Genomic DNA, 23,984 nt, shown 5'->3' with positions numbered 1-23,984 from the left:
TTTTCTTAAATTTTTTAATATTGTATATATTCTTTTTAAATGTTTTTTTAGGTTTTTTTGCTTTGAGGGTATATTCTTTTTAAATGTTACATTATAAACAATTGCACATTATTGTGTGATTTATGAATTATTTCATTGATATTAATTTAAGAGGTGGTCTTTGGTGTAATCGGTTGCACCGTACAATCGGATTGCACGCGTACCCAAATCCTAACCTGGACCCTGATCCGAACCTGCATCATGACCCGAACCGTATAAATGACATTATTCGGTTATACAAATAACCTTATATGTAATTGACACTATTCGGTTATACAAATGAATGACACTGTTTATAATTAACATTATTCGATTATACAAATGACACTATAACATTTTAAAATGTTACAGCGTCATTTATATAATCGAATAGTATCAATTAATTATAGGCAGTTGTTCGCTAATTATTTTCGCTACTCCGCAAGTATACGGTGTAGTTGCAACATAGGGAATAAATGTCGTATTCCACAAGGATTAATGGTTAATTCTAGTGATTATCTTAATTCATTGTACTAGGACTATTTAGACTAAACAATAAGGTGAGTGGTTTGGTTATCTAAACAATTATCTAACAATTTCAAAGACAAAAAAGATCAAATAAGCAAAGTGGAGTAAGATGATTTAGGGACTAGACATCAATGGATTAGTAATGGACCTCAAATTAGCTCAACATTAGTCTTGATATTACCTATTATCTAAAGTGATCTCCCAACTAGTTCTAGCCCTCTCTCGGACGACTAAAACAGTAGATTATGGGTCATAGTTACCGTCCCCAGTTATCTTCTAACCTATAACTCCCAAAAGCACAACAAAGATTGATAAACTCTCACCCAACTCTCAACCTTCCGGTTCATTGAGTCGATATGTTTCAAACACCTAATCTATTGCAATTATCCTCTCCTGATTCAAATTACAAATTAGAAATGCATAAAAAGTGGCCAACACTTCATACAAGGAAAAAAACTAGGACTTGAAAAGATAATGAAGAAGACATAATCAAAGACAAATATTAAGTATAATAATCAATTCATTACATCATCCATGAGCCTAATCCCCAAATCAATGGGAGAGTTAGCCTAAAATGTTCAACAACAACCTACCTAATATAAAGAGAAACATAAATGAAAGAGAGGAAAAGAGTGAACAAATCATATTGATGAGCTTGCTTCAATCTTCTCTCTTCATCTTCAATGCCTTAGAACTTGGTGGTTGAGTGTAATTATGGAGGCTAGGGCTTGGATATGGAGGATTTGTGGTGGATGATGTGAAAAATGAGAGAAGAAGGGGTATTTGAGGCTGAAAATCCCGTCTGGGCCCACAAAAATGCACAATTCCGTCTTTTGGCCCGCGGCCCGGACCACAGGTGCCGTTTGGCGTTCTGGACGATTTTGGAGCAGAGGCCCGCGGTCGGGCCTGTGGCCGCGGCCCGGGACCGCGGGGTCCTGGGCTTTATGCACAGTCCGCTCGTTTTGCTCTGTTTTCCCTCGTTCGGACTCGAATTTGGTTGTCGTTTGCGCTCACGGATTCCTCTCAAGACGTACTTCAATCTCATGTCTTCAAAATCCTTCAATTAATCCTTAATTTTTCCTGAAATCACTCCAAAACTACACTAAGACATCAAATCTTCATAAAACTAAACATTATGGCACAAACAAGCATTCACAAACAAAACATAAAGGAAAATGACAACAAAACATGTGGAATTGAGGTACGAAAGCCATGTTTGTCAGCAGTGTCATTTGTATAACCGAATAATGTCAATTATGAGCAGTGTCGTTTGTATAATCGAATAGTGTGATTTACACGATTTGGGTCAGGATGAGGGTTTGTATCAGGGTCTGGCGCGGGTGCAACCCAATTGCACCCAAGTTTTTGTGTTAATTTAATTGTTATCATTTTGTTTTAATTGAAGAACATTTTTAGGGCTTGTTTGGTTGACGTTATACTAGAAAGAATTGCAGACATACATCGAGGGAAAGAATTTTTTCGATCATTTAAGACAATATGTACTTCTCAAATTTTTATTCTCAGACAATATGCAATTTCAAAATTATTGGCCTTGAATTATACACATAAGAGATGTAGATATCTTCTTGATTTGTTGGGTTTTTCCGTAAATATGTCTTTTTGCTGATTTCTTAGTCATAAACATTTTCAAATGTTTTTCTTGATCAAATTTTCAATAAAATTAGTGAAAGCAAAAGAAAGTTCGAGCCGGATCCTTTATTGCCTAATCGTATTTCATACTCTATAGCAAGATTAAAATTTAACGGTATTATCTAATAATGTTATAAGGAAAGTTTTCATCCAACATATTAATATAGATTGTTTATGTTCGTTTTTTTCAAAGAATGAGAAGAACTTAGAAATAAAAAATTAAAGATTAAAAAATATTCAGACTAAAATATTTATGGAGATTGGTAATTTTTTTTTAAAAAATGACCTTATATATTTTTTAGGAAAAATCTCGTAATACACATTCCTCATAAAGTAGCTAGGGGATTCAAATATTATATGGAAACTATTTACATGCCTAACCTATATGTGAGTTGATTATTGTGAGAACTACATTTTTCGTGAGAATGTGAGAATATTGTACTGAATTTTTAATGTTAATGCATTTGAAAAAAAAAATTAAATCTAAACCATATGTTTAATTTTATTTCTTGCATGAAAAAATAAAGGGTTAAGGTACAAATGCCCCCCTAAACAAAACACCCTAGAACGTATCCCTCTCCATTCTCGATGTTGGCCCAAATAAACCCCCACAGTCAATAAAAAGGTTACATTTAAACCCAGGCTCTAAACGGCCGTCTAACGCCGTTAACTAAAATTTTTATTTTTTTTATTTTCTCGTGGGGCCCACAAACACCGCCCAGCCAAGGGGAGAAGGGGACCCGACGGCGCAGATGATCTCCGTCAACGACCTCTCCACCAACTTCGCCACTTGCTCTCGCCTTGTGAAGGAAGCAATCACCGCCGGCGCAAGATTGCTCTGTTTCCCGAAGAATTTCTCCTACATCGGCTCTAAATCTGGCGACAGCCTCACGATCTCCGAGCCACTAGATGGTCCGATCATGGAGAAGTACCACTCACTAGCTAAGGATTCAAGTATCTGGCTATCGCTCGATGGATTTCAGGAGAAAGAATCGGACGATTCGCATATGCTCAACACGCACGTGATAATCTGACGACGCCGGGAACATCAGGAGCAAGTACAATAAGATGCATTTGTTCGACGTCAACGTTCCTGGCGACGGGTGTACAAGAAGAGCAGTTTTACAGAAGCGAAAGAAGAAATCATCGCCGTCGATAGTCCGTTCGGGAAATTAGGTTTAACTATCTGCTACGATTTGTGATTTCTGGAGATCTACCAGCAGCTGAGATTCCACCGCGGCGTGGAGGTATTGTTGGTGCCGGCGGCGTTTACTTAAACCTACGGAGCAGGCGAATTGGGAGATTCTGCTCCGCGCGCGGCCGATGAACGACAGCCTCGTCGGACTTTCAGGCGCGGCAGATCTTGGCTGAGAAATGGGCGGCTGTTCAGTTGTGAACAGAGCTGAGAGATCAGATGATGTAAAAATGATAGTAGGTGGGCCCCATGCGAAAAAAATAAAATAAAATAATATTAAGTGAACAACGTTTAGGGCTTGTGTTTAAATGTACCATTTTTATTGACTTTGGGGGTTTATTGGGCCAACATTGAGAATGGGGAGGGATACGCTTTAGGGGTGTCTTGTATAGGGGGCATTTGTACCTTAACCCAAAAATAAATTACAGATCTACAAATTTATATTAAAATTAATTCAACTCCTACACTGCAGTTGAATTTTGTAAAAAACATATTATAATTAAAAATTATGTAAATTTCAATTCTATATAATTTAATTTCATATTTTCAAATACAACTAATATGAAATAAATTATTAAAGCAAGCCAAACATATGACAAATATATGAAAACAATTAATAATGCACTATAATTTGTGTCTCTCTACAATGAAATAACTTACCGCATTGGTGTCTCAACTTGTACTTTTTAAATTTAATTCACATTGATATACGACGTGACCGTACTTTGGATTTTAATCGAAGTTGTTGTCTCGGTCGAGCGTAAAAATAAATTTATAAACCTCACCCAAAACAAGCGTAGTGCCAGTGATAAGCAATGGTCGATCCCACAGGGAGTTGGTGTAGCTTGTCTCTTGTCACGAACAAAAATAAGAAAAAGGGTTGGGGTGGACTATTATCCTGATCACGAGACACCTCTGGGGACTAAACTCAACTTGACTTGAAAAAAAATAAACTGAAAACATTGAACAGAAATATCAATAATAAAAGGCAATCTGGTCAAGACGTCGAATCTGTGGATAATCTCTTATACTCGCTCATTGGTCAAGATATTCATTATAATATTGTGTCTATCGGTTATAACTTACCAATGGTCTGTGCCCCAATTCTCACTTGTCACGTGCACTTCCATCGTCTAAGAAAATCTATCCTTAAGTGTGTTTAAGATAAGGGACACCCTATACCATTAAACCATCCCGACTTAACCATGCAATAGGACACCTCAGAGCATTCAATTAAACTGAGAAGCATTTAGACCTAGATAGACCCGACATTGAACTTAGGCAGACCGTAGTCTACTTCAACCTCCCGTGCCCGCAAATACTCTCAAGATGCACAGTGATCGTACACACCCTATAATCTTGATTTATTGGTGATCTAAGTCTACTCAATTAATTAATGACCTGTTAACTATTCAAGTCGATTTAGACACTTTGTTATAATGTCCAGCACTTCGGGAACACAACATGCATGCAATTACTTAAGCACACAATTAAACCTCACGAGTTTATAAGTTCATATCCACATCATCTATGCCTTGCCCAGATCTATAAACTTAGCTAGACATAAAGTAAATTACGAAAACAAAAGATAAATAAGACATGGAAATAAAATAAAGAAGCTCACTTAATAAAGGGAAAATGGGCAGGATGCTACTCTGCCAGCATAAAGCATAAACTAAACGTCTAGCCCAAACCGGGACTTAAACATAAACTAAACTAAATGCATAAAATAAAAGATTATTTTTTGGTACTAGCCCCTACTCCTTGCGCTGAACTGTACACCCAAAATGAAATGGGAACATGTATATATAGAGATCCAAGCGTGGGCCAAAGGCTAAGACGCAGCTAGGGTTTTGGAGAGTTCAACTCCAGTTGGAGTGTTCTTCTTCTGCCCGAGATAGAGTCCATAAGTGCAAGGACTCTACCTTTGATAAAACTCCACCCTCCGATCCGTGCATATCTTCAAGCTTTCGTCCATATCTCCTTAGCGCATGGGAAAAGAAATATTCTCGCGCATCTTCTTCATGCACCGGATCTGCCACATCAGCATCTAGCCCTGGACGCCTGATCATGATGTATTGCTCCCATGTTCACCTTTCCTGCCTTCGTTCTACCTTCCTCATGCCCTCGATGCCTCTCGTGGTGGATGCTGATTTCTGAGCGTAAGTCAGGCCAACCTCTTGGTCAGCGGCAAAAGCCTTAGCTGCAACACTCTCTTCCAGAAATAGCTCCAGGTGCCCAGGACGCAATAAAACTCCTCTTCTGAGCGGTACTACCTACTCGATCACATCATGCCCAATAGGTCAGCAAATGTGACTCTCGATCTTTGGATTGCATCCAACCTGTAGGCTCCGTTAGGCTTGATCATTGAGGTGCCTTCCATCTCTCGTCGGATTTGCCCCATATTGCCCATAATAACATCCACGAGTCTCTGCCAAACAAGTGTCCTCCCAGACACCAAAACACACAAAAAACACACACAAAGACTCGATCTAGACCTAGACACAACAAGAAAAAAGTGCACAAAACTTGGGCTCGTCAATATGTGAACATCCAAGCGGTGTGAACTTCTGTTTGTGAACAATGAGATCGAGGGTTTAAATTCCACATTGGTGCTTTCCCCTCCCCCCCACTAAAATACTTTACTCGACGTGATTGTATAGTGAATAAGTGCAAGAATGGGTTCGGCAAAAGTTTAAGTCGATGATGTTATCTCTGACTGCTAGTTGTTTGATCTGGGTTTTGATGGTTCGATCTACTTGGAAGCGTAGTGGTCTTCAGGAGAGATTAGTTTCTGGGCGAGTTTTAGGACTTTCGTGTTTTCTGTGACTCGGGTTTTTCACTTGGCTAGGATTTCTTCTAATCATTCTCCTCTGTTGGTGAGCTGCCAGTTTGCTATGGAGACAACCCGATCCTCTTTCCGTGTTCAGAATATGTGGATCATGTATCACATTTTCAAGCAAGAGGTTGCTCGCATCTGCGTAGAGGAATTGGCTTCAATGACATGTTGAACCTTCACTTCAAACTTTCCCAGGTGAAGCACTTCCTAAAATGCTGGAACCGTGAGGCCCTAAGGAGGAGACCGCGACCATGAGGTTCGGCTTCGTGGAAACATGGTGCATTCATGGGTAAGGGCGTTGGCGGGCCTATAAAGGGCGCGGCGACGTGTTTATATATATGCCCTTTTATGTGCAAAGTTATGCATTTTTGTGTTTGTATATATGCATTAAAAAAATTGGATATTAAAAAAATAATAATTTTTTTTAATATTCTAATTTTTTATTTTCATTTTACCTCTGCGTATATTTTATCTTAGAAAACCTTAGATGCCTACGTCACATTGATGAAACGAGAAATAATACGGTAAATAAAAGTAGTAAACGACACCGGATTTACGTGGTTCGGTCGAGAAGACCTACGTCCACAGGGGTTTTGGGGGTTTTCCACTATAATTGAGAGAGTATTTTACAATTTACAAGTTGTAGGTTAAGAAAAAATGACTATCCCCCAAAATGAGAGCTAAAAGGAGCTATTTATAGGAAAGGGAGAAAGTAAGGGCCCATTAACCCACTAGCCCTAAATAATTGGGCCCAAGCCCCTATTACATGAGCTTCGCTCTTTAATCGAACCGAGAGTCGTGCTGCGCTGCTGTAGTAATTCCCTGTCAAGTCCAACTGAACCAAATATTATTAATAATAATAGCATTAATAATAAAGATAAAAAGGAAAATACTGTAGCCTTGTTTAGCACAGCGCTGGTGCATATTTCAGTCCTCATTAGCTACTCCCCCTAGTCTGGCTGAACCGGGTATTCTTCGTGTTCAGCCAGCGAAGTGTTGTTAAAGCTAGCGCTGTGCTATTTTCCTTAATCCCTGCAAATCATGAAGACATAAGAGTTTTAATACTGTAAGAAAGCAAAGATAAGCATTTTCCCCTTGACTTTGGAATTGTAGTTCCAAGTTAGATTTCCTTCTTGTTTGTTGAATGTTGACAAAGATAAATAATTTCCATTTCTTTGGGCGCATAAGAAGACCAGCACTGAGAATACTCCATATTGAATACTTTGCATAGATAAGCAATATAAATGCTTTGTGTTGGATGAATCAGAAGACTGTTGCAAGAATACTCGAATAACATAGGAAGACCCATGTCGAAGTTGAGAAATATGATACTCTGATCATGTGAGAAAACCCGTCATAAATATTTGTCGAGTCTGAACAATATACCCTGTTGTTGAGCGCGTAAGAAATCCAGCGCGTGAGAAGATCAATAGATAATCCGCGCGTAAGAAAACCAGCGCATGAGAAGACCGATGGATGACAGTAGCACACCAAAAGGCGGCTTATTTCTCGCTGAGCAGCGATTAGAATAGATCAAAGTAGCCCACAGAGTAGAGGCGCAAAATAGTGTAGCCCGTAGAGTAGAGCAGAGCATCCGTAGAGTAGGGTAAAGCAGCCACAGAGTAGCGGAGAGCATTGGAATCATGGCAGAACATTGGAATCACGGCAGAGCATTGGAATCACGACAGAGCATTGAAATCACGGCAAAGCATTGAAATCGCGGCAGAGCATTGAAATCACGGCAGAGCATTGGAATCACGCACTGTGGCAGAGCATTGGAATCACGGACGGCGGCAGAGCGTAGGAATCACGGACGGCGGCAGAGCATTGGGATCACGGACGGTGGCAGAGCATTGGGATCACGGACGGTGGCAGAGCATTGGGGTCACAGACGGTGGCAGAGCATTCCTCTGCTGCTTCCCTCCTTTATATGCATTCCTTTGCTGCTTCCCTCCTTTGTGTGCATTCCTTTGCTGATTCCCTCCTTTGTGTGCATTCCTTTGTTGTTTCCCTCCTTTGTGTGCATTCTTTTGCTGCTTCCCTCCTTGCCGGCTGGAACACTCTGCGTGGAGCATGGAAGACTCGGGGGGTGCAACCAACTTTTACGGCTTACGATTAAAAAGTAACCCTCTGCGCGGAGCATGGAAGACCCGGGGGGTGCAACCAACTTTCGCGGCTTACGATTAAGAAGTAACCCTCTGCACGGAGCATGGAAGACCCGGGGGGTGCAACCAACTTTTGCGGCTTACGATTAAGAAGTAACCCTCTGCGCGGAGCATGGAAGACCCGGGGGGTGCAACCAACTTTTGCGGCTTACGATTATTGGAACAACTCGCTAAACATCGATTAGCACTCCTTTGCTCCCTCCCGAGTGAATGCTGGTTGTGGGTGTACACCCTACTCCCCCCTCTGGTGACATGTGCATGCCTCGCAAAAACATGTCAAGTGTGTGTGTTTGGTGCTCTTGCTTGTGATGATTGTGAGAGAGTTAGCATAACTACAATTCCCAAGTAACATAATTCAAGTTGCATTTCAAGCCCTAGCACATATGCAGAAAGTGTGTAGCTTCGTTTATTAATAATGTCATATTTCAAGTTTAAGCACATATGCAGAAGTTGTGCAGCTTCCAAGATGATGTTGTGATTACATAAATCCCATCAAAGATCATATAAGTCGTGGTTTTGCCCAAGTAAAGAAGTAGAATATTTCCCAAATCCCTATCATGCTTACATGTTCCCATAAAATACCCTAAGATCATAATTTTGCCTAGTGATAAAGCATAATACTCCCCTATCATGCTCACATGCTTCCACGAGATAAAGTTCAGCGAAGTACCTGAATTACCACTTACAAGTGGTTTACCGTTTTCATGTTATGGCGGTTCCCATATTTTGTTCAAAGCTTTCCCAAATTTAATTGCCCTGTGCTACAAGATCTCTTAGGCACAGATATTAGTACAAATATGAAAGCCCCCTGAGACGGGGCTGTACATCGACTTTGATCATGTAATCTACTAGCTCAAAGTTATTTTGATATGCTTATTCTCAACAAAATATTTCGTATTCTTATAATTAATCAAGTCATAGTGTAACTACACTTCTAAAAATAGATCCTTAGATCAAGATAAGAGCAAACCCCAAATCATCAAATAATGAGATATTTTGCTATCATATCTATTTATTAAAGATTATGCTAAGGAATTTAAACCACCACTACCCTTAAAATCATTTATCCCACACACTGAGGCCATGAGTAGTATAGATAAAACTAGCAGATCATACTTCAACTTTGTGGTCCAACAATGTATTCACATCTGCCCTCATTTGACTCATTACATGTTGTTACAAGAAATTCACAACTCAATACCCAGAGAATAATTCCACATGGAGAAAAATTGTAGCAAATACAACAATATCAAGAAGATATGCATCGAAAAAGCTCAAATAAGCATAAACTAAAACACCCATTCAATACGCCATCTTTGGTCAGAGAAACACAAGAAAAGATTTTATCTATTCAAACGAACTTAAGCTGCATCTCTTAATATGAGGAAACAGTGAATGATCAGCAACAATCAAGAAAAAGATTGTCATTAGCATAAATACCTATTACCAAGATGAAGCCCCATGAAAATTCTATTTTCCATTGGTTCGTACTTGAAATCATGGCATAATATCCCAACTATTAGATAATTCACCATCATGAACACCACCAAAGTGGAAATTAAGCATCAACATCGAGACAAAATGAGGATGACCATTTATTAACCTTTTGGAATTGTGAGATATCAATATTTACTATTGTGTCAGCAAAATAACAATCTACTTCATAAATTTAGCATCAAAATCAAGCCAAGTGTTTGCGTTTCCCCAAAATCTTATCCTAAGTGTTAGCTAAATTGATTTCACAAAATCACGATAACAAATTTGCAAATCTCAATTTAATAGTAAATGAGTATAATCTCAACACGAACACCTAGTGTATACCTTCCCTTCCATGTTTGGTATGCACAGACAAAATATTTCCTCTTCCCACTAGTTTCGTTTGAGCAAAGCAGGCGGCTACAAAGAGCAGTAAACCCAGCCCTTGTCTTATCAATGGCACCAGTATGTTTCATTTTGAGAAGGACTTCCAATAAAATGGCTCTTTCATTGCAAGCCTCGAACGTCGCCGAGGTGAGCGATGATCCAAGTAAAAATGAATGTGGTTCGGTCATGACCCGAACTGAATCCATCCCTGGCTCGAATCCTTGCCACCATGAGTCAGCGCAGCTGGAACCTCAACCCACGAATCATCCATCACAGAGCAGAACAGGCTGAGCAGCCCCTTGCTGGTATCGTGCTCCGGCGATATTTCATTGGAGTCTACTTCCTCCACCCACAATTCTCTCACTTAATCAGCCCCTGCAACATTATTTGGCATTGGTATGCTCTTAAATAAGAGATCAAATAAGAACATAGGAAATTATAAGTAAAATAAGTGAATGGGATTAAAGTCTTCCCCATCAAATTGGACAACGCCATGGCTGCTCGCGCTTCTCCCGGAGGCGATTTACTATGGCTAGATTTCTCTTGGAAGTGGTAGTCGTAGATTGGGGCGCGGCATGGCGAACCTCGCCGGTCATCTAGAGGCGGCGGCAACTGAGCCGTAGTGGCGATTTTGTCTAAACTATAACGAGTAGGGCTGTCAAAATAGGCCGAAAATGGCTCGGCCCGATGGGCCCGCCCGGCCCGCCCGTAGTTTTGGCCGGGCTGGGCTAGGATTTTCAAGGCCCAAAAAAAATTGGGCCTCCCTAGCCCGGCCCATGCGGCTCGCCGGGTCACCCGGCCCGCGGGCCAAAAAGCCCGCCGGGCTTTCGGGCCTAAATCGGCCCGTCAATATAGAAGGTGAAAATTTTGAAAATTTATATCTCCTCCCAAATTCCAATGGACCTAACCCAATCTAAGTCCATTTCTTTAATTGATGACAATGACGAGTCGAAGTCTAACTTAGGATTTAAATTAGCAATCAACAATCAATATTAAATTATTTTTACTTGAAATATTTATTTATTTTTGGTGGTTGTTATTTGATTCCAGTTGATTTGATTACTGTATTAATTAATTTGTGAATAAATCGTTTTCTGTTTTTGTTGTTTTTGCAATTAGTTTTTGTTTTTTACTTGTATTCATATTGTTTACATTTAGTTTTAGTCATATTTGTTTACATTTAATTTTAGTTAATTACGTAATTTAGATGTAGATTGTTTAAGGCCCTTTTTGTTTCATCGAATTTGTCTTCAATTTTTTTTCTTTAAATTTGATTTAATTTATTAATTTTTGGAACTAAATATATATATATATATCAATTTTTGGCCCATTTTGGCTCGACCCGCCCGGCGGCCCGTATAGGGTCGGGTTGGGCTTCAATGTTCAAGACCCGTTGAAATTTTGGGCCGGCCCGACCCGGCCCAAAAAATTACCTAGGCCCGTTGGGTTGGGCCGGGCCGGGCCGGCCCGCAAGGTTTGACAGCTCTAGTAACTAGAGAACTAGGGCCCGCCCTTCGTGGTGGAGACGCGTAAACGGCGCGCCGGAGAGACATCGAGGTTGGCTGATGGCGAAGGCAGCGATTGCTCGCCAAAGACAGAAACAGAAGGAATTTGGGGTTTGGTGGACGTCGTATCCCACCAAATAATTCCTGCAATAGCCAAGAATTAATATAGTTAGTAGCAAGCAGGGTCGAACCACAAAGAACAGGTAATTGCAATCAATTTCCTAAAGATCTAAAATTGGTGTAGCCACCACGCCTTAAATTGAGAGAAATATTAATTAACTAAGGAAGCAAATTAAATCAAATAAAATAACACTAGAAAATAATCAAAGAAAAGTAACTCGGCTAAAATAAATCCATATTAATTTAATGACTCCGATCATCGACGCAATGATTAATTAATCCCTATCAACCAACCAGTTATAGGATACCGTGAAACGCAACGGACGTACCCCAATTCCTACTTACTGTGTCGATAAACAGCTGGAGACACCAGACCTGCTTAATATAACCTAGCTGGAGACGCCAGACCTAGATTTAATATTCTAATAGCATTAAGAGGAAGGAACCCAATTTAGACCAATTATCCTAGATACGCTAGTAATAATTAATCCACCAATTTATTCCTACTACGAACATGGTAGCTTTATCACTAATCAGCCATATTCCAACAATTACGGATTGGGGGAACCAATTGACTGTAATCCAATTTAATATAAGTTGATCAGACTTAAATTAAATCAGAACTATCTTTAAACACAAGGAACAAATAGAAATCAACAGGAATCAATTATAGGCTCAATTAGGTCTCACATATTATTAAATCAATAATTCATTATTCTCGCCGAATTAGAAATTAGCTACTCATAATTAAATTAACAATAATCAAATAAATAAAAATAATCATAAACTAATCGAACAAAAGAATTAAATTGCAAGAATAACAAAAGGTCACTACTATGGAATTAAAGAAGAAAAAATCGCCTGCCAAGTATTTCCCAAGCTAGCCGCCAATTATCAAAAACAAAACAAAAGTAAAGCCAAAGTTTAATTCTAAACCTAAGAGAATAATAATGTGTGGTGCGAAAGTTAACCACTTAAAATCTAATCTATCTCCAATATATATGCGGCTATACTAATTCCCAACTAAGGGATTAAAAATTAATTAAAACACAAGAGTATTAGGCTTTAATTAAATCTAGAATAATTAACTCCAAGTCCAATCTCTAAACATCTTCAAAAAGCATTCAACTTGATCCAAAATTCTCGACTTTCATCATCTCCCGACATCTGCCATCTTCATTCTCCATCCACGCAATTCCTGCGCAAAATGCCAACGAACTTGGGCAAAATCAAATAAAAACACACGATAAATAACTCGAATCTAGACAACTAAATCACACACATCAGGGTTTTTCTCTAAAACCCCAAATTGAGAGTAGAATTTAGGATTTTTATCAGTGAGATTTTTTCAGGAAAAACAAGGAATCACCAAAAGTTTTATGATGAGACTGCTTTGGGTGCTGGATTCGAAAGCAATTTGGAGATTTTAGCTCTGGATTCGAGAGCAGTTTGGAGATCTCGAGTTGGGACTCTGATTCTGGGGATTTCGATTTTTCACTAGAGATTATGTAGATTGGGGGTTTTTCCTTTGAGGATTTCATATTGGTGAGAAAAATGATAGATCGATGGATGCGGAGAGAAAATGACCATTTTGGAAGAGCAAGCTGAAATTGAAAGGGATCGGCCATTGTCGCCGGAAACTGGGAAAGGAACAGCCGAAAAAAGGATTTCTCATTTTTTTTGTGAACAGTAACCGGGAAATAATAAAATACTCACGCCTTAGCTCATTTTCCCCACAGACGGCGCTAGTTGATGAAACGAGAAATAATACGGTAAATAAAAGCAGTAAACGACACCGGATTTACGTGGTTCGGTCGAGAAGACCTACGTCCACGGGGGTTTTGGGGGTTTTCCACTATAATTGAGAGAGTATTTTACAATTTACAAGTTGTAAGCTAAGAAAAAATGACTATCCCCCAAAATGAGAGCAAAAAGGAGCTATTTATAGGAAAGGGAGAAAGTAAGGGCCCATTAACCCACTAGCCCTAAATAATTGGGCCCAAGCCCCTATTACATGAGCTTCGCTCTTTAATCGAACCGAGAGTCGTGCTGCGCTGCTGTAGTAATTCCCTGTCAAATCCAACTGAACCAAATATTAATAATAATAATAGCATTAATAATAAAGATAAAAAGGAAAATATTGTAGCCTTGTTTAGCACAACGCTGGGGCATATTTCAGTCCTCATCACACATGTTGTATCCTTGGTGCGCTATATGAATAAAATATGTGGTCCAAAAGTGATACTAGACACTATCTAAAATTTGAGTACTATATAATTTCATTACTATATGTGTGTGTTTATCTGTAAGAAAGAGTTTAAACCTCGTAATTATTGTGAGAACCAAGAATCAATATATTTTAGTTGAACGAATTTGCCTAATCCAAACTCACTTCTACTATTTCTTATGAACCCATTAATTAACAAATTGTTGCAGTTATTAAATTTCTTTTTTCTTACGAATAAACTTTTATGAGTTTTAGCTGTAGCTAAAGTTTACTTTTCAATAAATTAATACGCCTAGTTCCATTTAATTAAGCATTAGGAACATAATGACTCGTTCAAGCAATAGAAGGATATAGTATCGATTGAATAATTGGGAGTTTGGCAACATTCAATTGGGAGCATTTTGTCGTCCTCTATTTAAGAAATCTATTTTATATAAATTTTAAATTTCACAGCAGTTATATAGTCGACGAAAATATGTATTATATAAAAGTCGATCGATGTAATGTTATGAATGCTAACTAAGCCCACATTTGATTGGATATTTTTAGAGGTTGGAAAAGGAAATCAAGTATTTGGTTTGGGTAATAAGATAATCATTACCCTTACTTGAGGGTAACTGAATCACCCAATTTGTTACCCCTCAAAATAGAGAGGAAATAAAAGAAATAGAATCCTTTATTAATGATTTCTTTCCATTATGAAACCAAACACTCAATAAAAATAAGGGTAAATCTATTCATACATAATATGTATAAACATAATTGGACATTTTAGTAAATTCTCATTCTCTAAAATGTGTTTTGACATTTATAGCCTTCACCAATTTTATGGAAATAAATTTAAGTATCAAATTTCACATATGAAAATAAATGTCTGTCCTTAATAGTTAAAGATTATTTCCCTATATACATTAAATTAATTATATTATGCTTGACTAATTTATTACTCCTAATATGTATGGATTTATTTTTTGATATATTGACTTGATTTTTTTGTCGTTTATTAATTTTATATAAAGCTTTATATTGACTTGATTATATATCATTATTAATTTTATATAAAGCTTTAGGAATTTCGTTCTCCTATAAATTGACTTATTTAAAAGATGCATTGTTATTAATTTTATATGTGGTCATTTCAAAATTTAGTTTTTGTAAACAAATATTGCATTACTAATTAATAATTTATATTCTTGATTAAATATTTTTGTAAAATTTAATATATTTTATTTTATATAGAAAAAAGTGCATATAATTTGACATATATACAAGATTTATTTTATTTATTTATTATTGAATATAAGAAATAGGAAAGATCACAATGAGTTAGGTTAATATTTGATAGGTCTTAGGATCAATTTCTTTTAGAAGCATTACTCTTTTTCATATTTTTTCATTTCTATTTTCTTGTTTTGAATCTTAATTTTATTTTATATTCTTCTAATATTTTTTTTGTTTTATTTTATATATACAATGTGCGACTCTCTTCATTTATATTTTAAATATCTATTCATATTGAAATTTGAGCGTTAGAATCCAATTTATACTAATATGTTGTTATTCTACTACACCAGTACGCTCATCCGTGCTATGCACGGCGAACACCGAAATTAAATGACATGTTTAAATAAATAAGTATAAATATTAAATAGAACTAGAATATAAATAAATGCAAAATATATTTTAAAAATAAAATAAACATATCAATTCCTCTAAATTATTTGATAATGAAAATTAACATTACACATTTTTATTATAGAGTATTACACGTCATAATAAATAAATAAATAAATATTTTCATACACAAATATAAATAAAAAGATGTAAAATGTTAACAACGAGAGAGAGAAAATAAAATATTTTAAAGTTTTAATAATTTATTCGTCTTAAATTCATTTTTTTATGATTTTTATACAATATTAAATGTTTTGTCATGCACTTATATATAACATGCATATTAAATATTTATGCGTAAATTAAACAGAGGAAAAAAAACTCATATTTTATATATATTAAATTAAATTATAAATTAAATTATATAAAAAAATTGGTGAGAGAAAAAAGAGAGAGAAAAAAAAAACAGAGGGAAAAACTCATCTTTATATATTATAGAGATTATATTTTTATGTAATAATTAAACAATGTGGTTGATGATGATTTATTTTTGAAACGAATCAATGTTAAGCTTTTATTTGTATTTAAGTATAAAATTGTAATTTGTAATTTCATCATACTCAATTCAATTTAATCTTATCTAAGTTGAATTTGATAATCCCCAATTCAATTTCACTAAATCTAACTTGAATTTCATAATCCCCAATTCAATTTCACTCGATCTAACTTGAAGTTCATAATCTCCAATTCAATTTCATCTTATCTAAGCTGAATTTGATAATCTCCCATTCAATTTCATCTTATCTAAGTTGAATTTCATAATCCCCAATTCAATTTCACCCAATATAATTTGAATTTCATAATCCTCAATAATCTTCAATTCAATTTCATATTCTCGAAGTTGAATTTCATAATCCCCAATACAATTTCACCCAACATAACTTGAGTTTCATAATTCCCAATTCGTAAACCTTATCTTATATTAATATGATTTTTTAGTCATAACACAAATAACACGCACTTTATACGTAACTTTAAGTATTTAGTGAAACAATAGTATTCGTAAACCGATCTTATTTTTTCATTTCTATTTTCTTGTTTTGTATCTTTAACTTATTTTATTAAATATTTTTCTAATATTTTTTACTTTTTTATTTTTATTTAATTTATCCAATGTGCGACGATCTTCTTAGTTAGTTATATATCTATTCATATTCAAATTTAAGTGTTGGAATCTAATTTTTACTAATAGTATTGTTATTCTACTACACTATATTTTTATGTAATAATTAGATAATATGGTTAATGCACGAGACTCTTCAAATTACTAGTATGGTTGTAAATGGGTACCTAAAGCTTGAGGATCAAATCGATACAAAACGATCAATGTTAATTAAGGTTTTATTTGTATTTAAGTACAAAATTATAATTTATAATATAAATTTACCTATTAATTAGTTTTATAAATATTAATGATGATTTATTATTAAAAGATTGTAGCATTGCATATTGACATAACTTATAATCAATATTAATATGATTTTTAGTAACATAAACACTAACACTTTACACATATAATCAATATTAATATGATTTTTTTATTATATTAGCACTTTAACACAAATAACACTCTATATGTAACTTTAAGTATTTAGTGAAACATTAGTATTCGTAAACTGATAGTATTTTTTTCATTTTTTTAAATGATATTTTAATAATATTTTATTTTTAAAAAATACATGATAAGAAACAAATATTTTCATTTTTTGTTAAACAAATATATAAAGGATAATTATTATTACATATTTGCATTTTTGGTTATTAACAAATATTTTTATTTATTATCAACAAATATTTACATACTTTATTAAATAAAAACTTAAATATTCATTATTTTTTTAATTAAAAAATATATTATTGATCAATATTAACAAATATTTTTTCTATAAATATTTGCAATATGAAAATATATAAATTTGGGAGAGAGACAAATCAACCTATAATATAATACCCATTTATTCATAATAAATATTGCTAATATTTATTGCTAATGAATTTCCATATTGCCCGATTTGATAATACAAGCTAATGGATTTGTTGCCTAATGAATTAATAAATATTTATGTAGTAGCAAATTCGCATGTTTAGAAGTACAAAATATTCCCCCGTCCCATTTCAGTTGGCACTTTTACTTTGGACACGGAGATTAAGAATAAAGGGTTGGGTGTGTAAAGTGGTTGGGGACCATTTGTTTAATGTGTGTAGAGAAGTTAGAGACCACATATTATTTTTGAAAAGTGTCAATTGAAGTGGGACAAACAAAAAAGGCAAGTGTGCCAATTGAAGTGGGACGGAAGGAGTACAATATAGACATATAGTTGGCAGCAGGGGCAAATTAGGATTAGAAAAATATTAAACTTTCCTAATTAAAATATAAGGGTATTATATTTATACATACGCAAATTCTTCTGTGCTCCATGGAGCACCATGCTCCTGGGTGTGCAGTGTCATTTAATATTAGTGTCATTTCAATATAGTGTTAGTGTCATTTCGCGACAGTGTTATTTATAAACCATGATAGTGTCATTTGTAAAACATAATAGTGTTAGTGTCATTTCAAGATAGTGTTAGTGTTAGTGTCATTTAGTGTAAGTGTTAATGTTATTTTGCACCCGGGAGCATGGTGCTCCATGGAGCACATAAGAACGCCTCTTATACATATTGTGTATGAATAACACTACCCTAAAAGTAATGGTTATTGTTACCATTCCACTCCTTTATTTGATTTCATTTCCTTTCCATTCCTCTACTTGAACCAAACGAGCAGTAAGTGCTCGTTTGGTTCAAGTAGAGAAATGGAAAGGAAATAGAATCAATTAAAGAAATGGAATGATAACAATAACCATTACTTTTATTGAGTGTTTGATTCAACAATGGAAATGAATCATTAGTAAGAGATTTCATTTTTTTTGTTTCCCCTCTATTTTGAGGGGACAACAAATTAGATGATTGGGTTACCCTCAAGTAAGGGTAATGATTATCTCATTATCCAAACCAAACAACAAGTAATAGATTCAATTACTTGAATCCCTTTCCAACCTCTAAAAACATCCAACCAAACGTGGACTATTAATAATGCATTCGGGGTGTTACCTTCTAGATGTTTTTCACAATACGCCATGTTATTTACTTCTCAAATTTTTATTCTCAGATAATATGCAACTTCAAAATTGTTGGCCTTGAATTTGTTGAGTTTTTCCTTAAATATGTTGTCTTTTTGTTAGCTTCTTTTTATTTTTTGCTGGTTTCTTTGTCATAAAAATTTTCAAATGTTTTTCTTAATCAAATTTTAATAAAATTAGTGAAAGCAAAAGAATGTTCGAACTAGATCCTTTATTTCCTAATCGTATTTTATAATCTATAGCAAGATTAAAATTTAACGGTATTAACTAATAATGTTATAAGGAAAGTTTTCATTCAACATATTAATATAGATTGTTTATATTCATTTTTCTCAAAGAATGAGAAGAAATTAGAAAAAGAAAATTACATATTAAAAAATATCCAGACTAAAAATTTATGGAGGTTGGTATATTTCTTGAAAAAATGACCTTACATTTTTTTTTATGAAAAATCTTGTAATACACATTCCTCGTAAAGTAGCTAGGGGGATTCAAATATTATATGGAATTTATTCTAGCCAAATAAGTACACTTCTTAAGATATAAAATAAGAATAATTTTAAGTCCTTAGATCATCAAGATCTACGGTTGATACATCATCCTGTTGGATGAATTCATGGTCCTAAGTTCGAATCCCAAAGGTAGCAAAAATTTATTTTTCGCAATTCATACCTTTATACAGCAAATTTATACGTGTTCTACATAAAATTCATACATTTTTCCTAGTTCTTATTTCTTATTTCTTATTTTAAGAGGTGCTCTCACGGTTGCCCTTCCTTATATATATATATATATATATATATATATATATATATATATAGGAAAAAGTTCCGTTGAGAAAGCTAAATGTGTTGAGAATTGATGATGCGTTTTAAATCTGTCGAATAAGTCAACAATTTTGATGAACAAGTCAATATATGAACAAACATGTTGGTATGGTGGTGGACGTTGTATTCCACCACATAATTCCTGCAACTCTATCAAGAATTAAATGAGTATAGCAATAAGTAGGGTCGAACCACAGAGAACGGGTAAAAACATTCAATTTCCTAAAGATCTAATTTTTGGTGTAGCCACCACGCCTTAAATTTGAGAAAAATAATTATAAACTAAGAAATCGATAAATAACTCAAATAAACAATCTAGAAATTAATTAATAAAAGGTAACTCGCCTCGAATAAATCCATATCAATTTAATATCCCTATTCATCGACGCAAAGATAAATTAATCTCTATCAATCAACCAGTTATAGGATACCGTGAACGCAACAGACGTACTCCAATCCCTACTTACTGTGTCGATAAACAACTGGAGACGCTAGACCTGCTTATTTCCCTTATTAAAATATAACCTAGTTGGAGACGCCAGACCTAGATTTAATATTCTAATAGCATTACAATGAAGGAATCCAGTTTAGACCAATTATCCTTGATACGCTAGTAATAATTAATCCACCAATTTATTCCTACTACGAACACGGTAGTTTTATCACTAATCAGTCATATTCCAACAATTACGGATTGGAGGTCGCTAGTAATAATTAATCCACCAATTTATTCCTACTACGAACACGGTAGTTTTATCACTAATCAGCCATATTCCAACAATTACAGATTGGAGGTGCTAATTGACTATAATCCAATTAAATCTAAGTTGATCAAACTTAAATAAAATCAGAATTATCTTTAAACACAAGGAACAAATCGGAATCAACAGGAATCAATTATATACTCAATTAGGTCTCGCAAATTATTAAATCAATACTTCATTATTCTCGCCGAATTAGAGATTTAACTACTCATAATTAAACCAGAAACAATCAAATAAATAAAAACAAACATAAAATTAACAAACACTAAATAAACGGAATAAATTGCAATTAAAAGAAACTGACTACACACCTTAAAATCAAAAATTAAACCGAGTAAACTAAATTGAATTGAAATAAAAGTCACCGCAGTTGGAACAAGTATCTTCTGCCCAAGTCTTGATGCTAGCCGCCAATTACCAAAGCAAAACAAAAGTAAAGTCAAATTAAGTTTAATTCTAAACCTAGGAGAATAATAATGTGTGGTGTAAAAGTTAACAACTTAAAATCTAATCTATCTCCAATATATATGCGGCTATGCTGAAATGGAAGTTTAATATAAAAAGAAGAAATAAAAACCCTTGAATGCACAAGACGCAAGCAAGGAACAGAGACTCTAAAAGAGTCCCAAAAAAAAAAAAAAAAAAAAGTCTAAACGTTACCGCAAAAACCAACAATCAAATATTAAAATCCATATTGGAATGATAATCATCCTTGTTGCGATCATTTTCCATGGCAATTACATCCGACCAACGGAGGTTCGCAATATTGTTCATAGTACGCATCGTGTTGCTGCTACTATGATCAACAACGAAGTTGCTCGGCTGAAATCCAAGACCCTCCGCATTTCTGAGGCGGTTTTTAATGCTATCAGTCGGAACTGCATGACCAAGCTCACTTCCTTTTCCCGAGCCTTTTGGACGGCCACGTCCGCGCTTCGGCTCCGAGAGCAATAACATCCCTTGATTAACCTGCTCCTCTAACCGACTTATACGACCAGCAATATCCTCCGGAGTAGGATTGGACTCCTTATCTCCAACAACCTCCTTTTGAATCGGATAATGAACCTGCTCACTCACAAAACCATCTGTCCCAACCTCCGACTGCTTCTCCGCCACTGCATCCTTAAGCGCCAAAGTTTCATTCCGCAAGCTATTGCCCTCCTCTGCAGCAGCTGCCACATTCTTCGCAAGATTCACGACTCCATTCGGTGTCTCCATCTCTATATCCTCATCCACATCCTCATCGTTGTCATCCAGTTGATGCTCCGAAGTTACCGGGACTAGCACAACTTCCAACGAATCAGGCCCTGACAAAATACGGTCATCCCTCTCGTTCACATCCTCATGGGACGTCACAACCTGCTCACTTGACTCTAAAGCAGCAAAACTATTCTCAATAAGGGTTGCAGCGCATGATGAGACCTTCTGCTGCACCGCATGCTGTTCCTCGACAACCTCTTGTCGTATCAAGTTATTTCCATGTGCTGGTGAAGCCCGCACCTGTTCCGATTGTAGCCCCACCGGAATCGATTCACCCCCAGAAATCCCTGGCTCAGAAACCTCCTGCCATTGTTTCGCTATTGCTTGTTGTTTTCCAGACGGCTTCATAGTAGCCTCCACTGGCAGATTAGCTTTACGACACTTATCGGGAGAATGCCCCGTGATCTTACACTTGGAACAATAATACGGTAAGTACTCGTAAGTAAACTCAACATGAAAAGAATAGTCACCCCCATCAAATAGAAGCGTAGTAGGGAGAGATTTGGACATATCTAACTCCACAAGAACACGAGCGAACTGTCCAAAATCTCGAGTAATCGAAGCACCATCAATCTTCAGCGGATGGCCCACGAAACGTGCAATTCCAGCCAGCACCTCCGCATGCCAATATTCGATAGGCAAATAATGTATACGAATCCAAACGTTTGCCAACGACGAGAGTTCTTTAAACGGATCAAAGTTCTTCGCCCACTCGCGAAGGCGGAGATGTCCATTAAAAACTTCCCAAATCAACTTGGCTTTAGCTCGTTGTTTATCCTCTGCGTTCTGGAAGATTATGGTATAGTATCCTTTACCCAAAGGAATGAGTTGCCAAGGCGAACTGATATTCCACATGTTCTGAAGCTCCTTTTTAATCATCAACGCAGGCTTGGGCGTTTCCCCTTTGTTTAACAACAACCTTCCCGTCAAAGCATGATTAAGGTCAGAAATCTGCTTCAAATGAAGCTCTGTAGGCATCTTGAAACAGTAGTGATCACCTTCTTTTGTAGGGCGTAGAGCATGATAATGATGTGCAGCAACATCCGGACGACGCGGCGTCCGATTCGCAGTAATATCGACATATGATTTGAGAAGAGGTGTGTTAGCCGTCTTCTGTTGGGAGCGGTTATTTGCTGGAACAATATTAGAATTCTTCCCTGGAAGATTGGCATTAGGAGCCATGTTTCGACTGCGCTGATCGGCAGACGAGCCATCCACACGAAACTGGTGTGACGTAGGCTGAACAGATGCCGCCAACCCCACAGGCGGGCTTGGGTTCCGGTGCAGCTGAGATGCCTCTGGCAGAACAGAGCTTGACACATTAGCAATTTCCCCCGATGGGTTATGATTTTTCTTGTGTGGCAGGGAAGAATTATGAATAAAATTGTTGGAGACAACCGGTAGGTTAAGCCCACCCGTCGACATGATTGCAGAAGCGGCGACGGCGGCAAGAGGCGAGCAGCGTCTGAGGATCTGGAGTCTCCCCAGAGAGGGGATCTAGATCGGGTTGTTGACGGCGACAAGTAGCTAGGAGCTCCTGCCGGAGTGGTCGACGCTCCGCTCCGACGCAGCTTTGAGCCGCGACCGGCGAGGATCTTTCCAGAGATCTCGCGCGGTGGTGGAGAAGGCACCAGATCTGCCGGATCTCGGAGGAGGCGCAACGGGATTCTGGAGAAGAGACCGGAGGTGGCCACTGCTGCGGGGATCGTCCGTCTCGCCGTTTGAGAGCACCGAGCAGCAGCGAAGGAGCTGGGCAGCTGGCTGACGCGCTCACTGATGAAGCGGGCCGGCTAGGTTGCTCCGAGCGTGGCGTGGCTGACGGACAGCAGCTGGTCAGCGGGAACAGCAACAGCGATGCTCAGCTGGCTGACTGGAACCGCAGCAGCGAACAGCAGCAGCGAACGAGCAGCAGCGAACAGCAGCAGGGCCCGGCGAACAGCAGCAGCGGCCCGGCGTGCGGCGAGCAACGCCGGGCTGGTGGCTGGCAACGTTGAAGCTTTCAACGAAGCGTGAAAGTTCCGCTTTCGGTGGGAGAAAACGCGTGCTATATATATGCGGCTATACTAATTCCCAACTAAAGGATTAAAAGAATCCTAAAAGTGTCGTCCAACCCAAAGACATGGGCTTTTCGGCCTTTTCAATAAGCTCCAAAAAAATAGAAGTAAGAATTTTGGACGTAATTAAATGTAAAATAATTAATTCAAAGCCTAATCTCTAAATATCTCCA

General features: G+C 36.7%; 1 pseudogene; it reads left to right on the top strand.

The window, feature by feature from the left end:
* The first annotated feature begins 1,310 nt into the window (after positions 1-1,310).
* LOC130998248 (deaminated glutathione amidase, chloroplastic/cytosolic-like) lies at positions 1,311-9,055 on the top strand (annotated as a pseudogene).
* The last annotated feature ends 14,929 nt before the right edge of the window (positions 9,056-23,984 follow it).

The sequence above is a fragment of the Salvia miltiorrhiza genome, chromosome 8 (assembly GCF_028751815.1).
Source record: "Salvia miltiorrhiza cultivar Shanhuang (shh) chromosome 8, IMPLAD_Smil_shh, whole genome shotgun sequence".
In the NCBI taxonomy this organism is placed as follows: Eukaryota; Viridiplantae; Streptophyta; class Magnoliopsida; order Lamiales; family Lamiaceae; genus Salvia; species Salvia miltiorrhiza.
The sequence above is the reverse complement of the archived record's forward strand: the minus strand, read 5'-3'. Positions and strand labels throughout refer to the sequence as shown.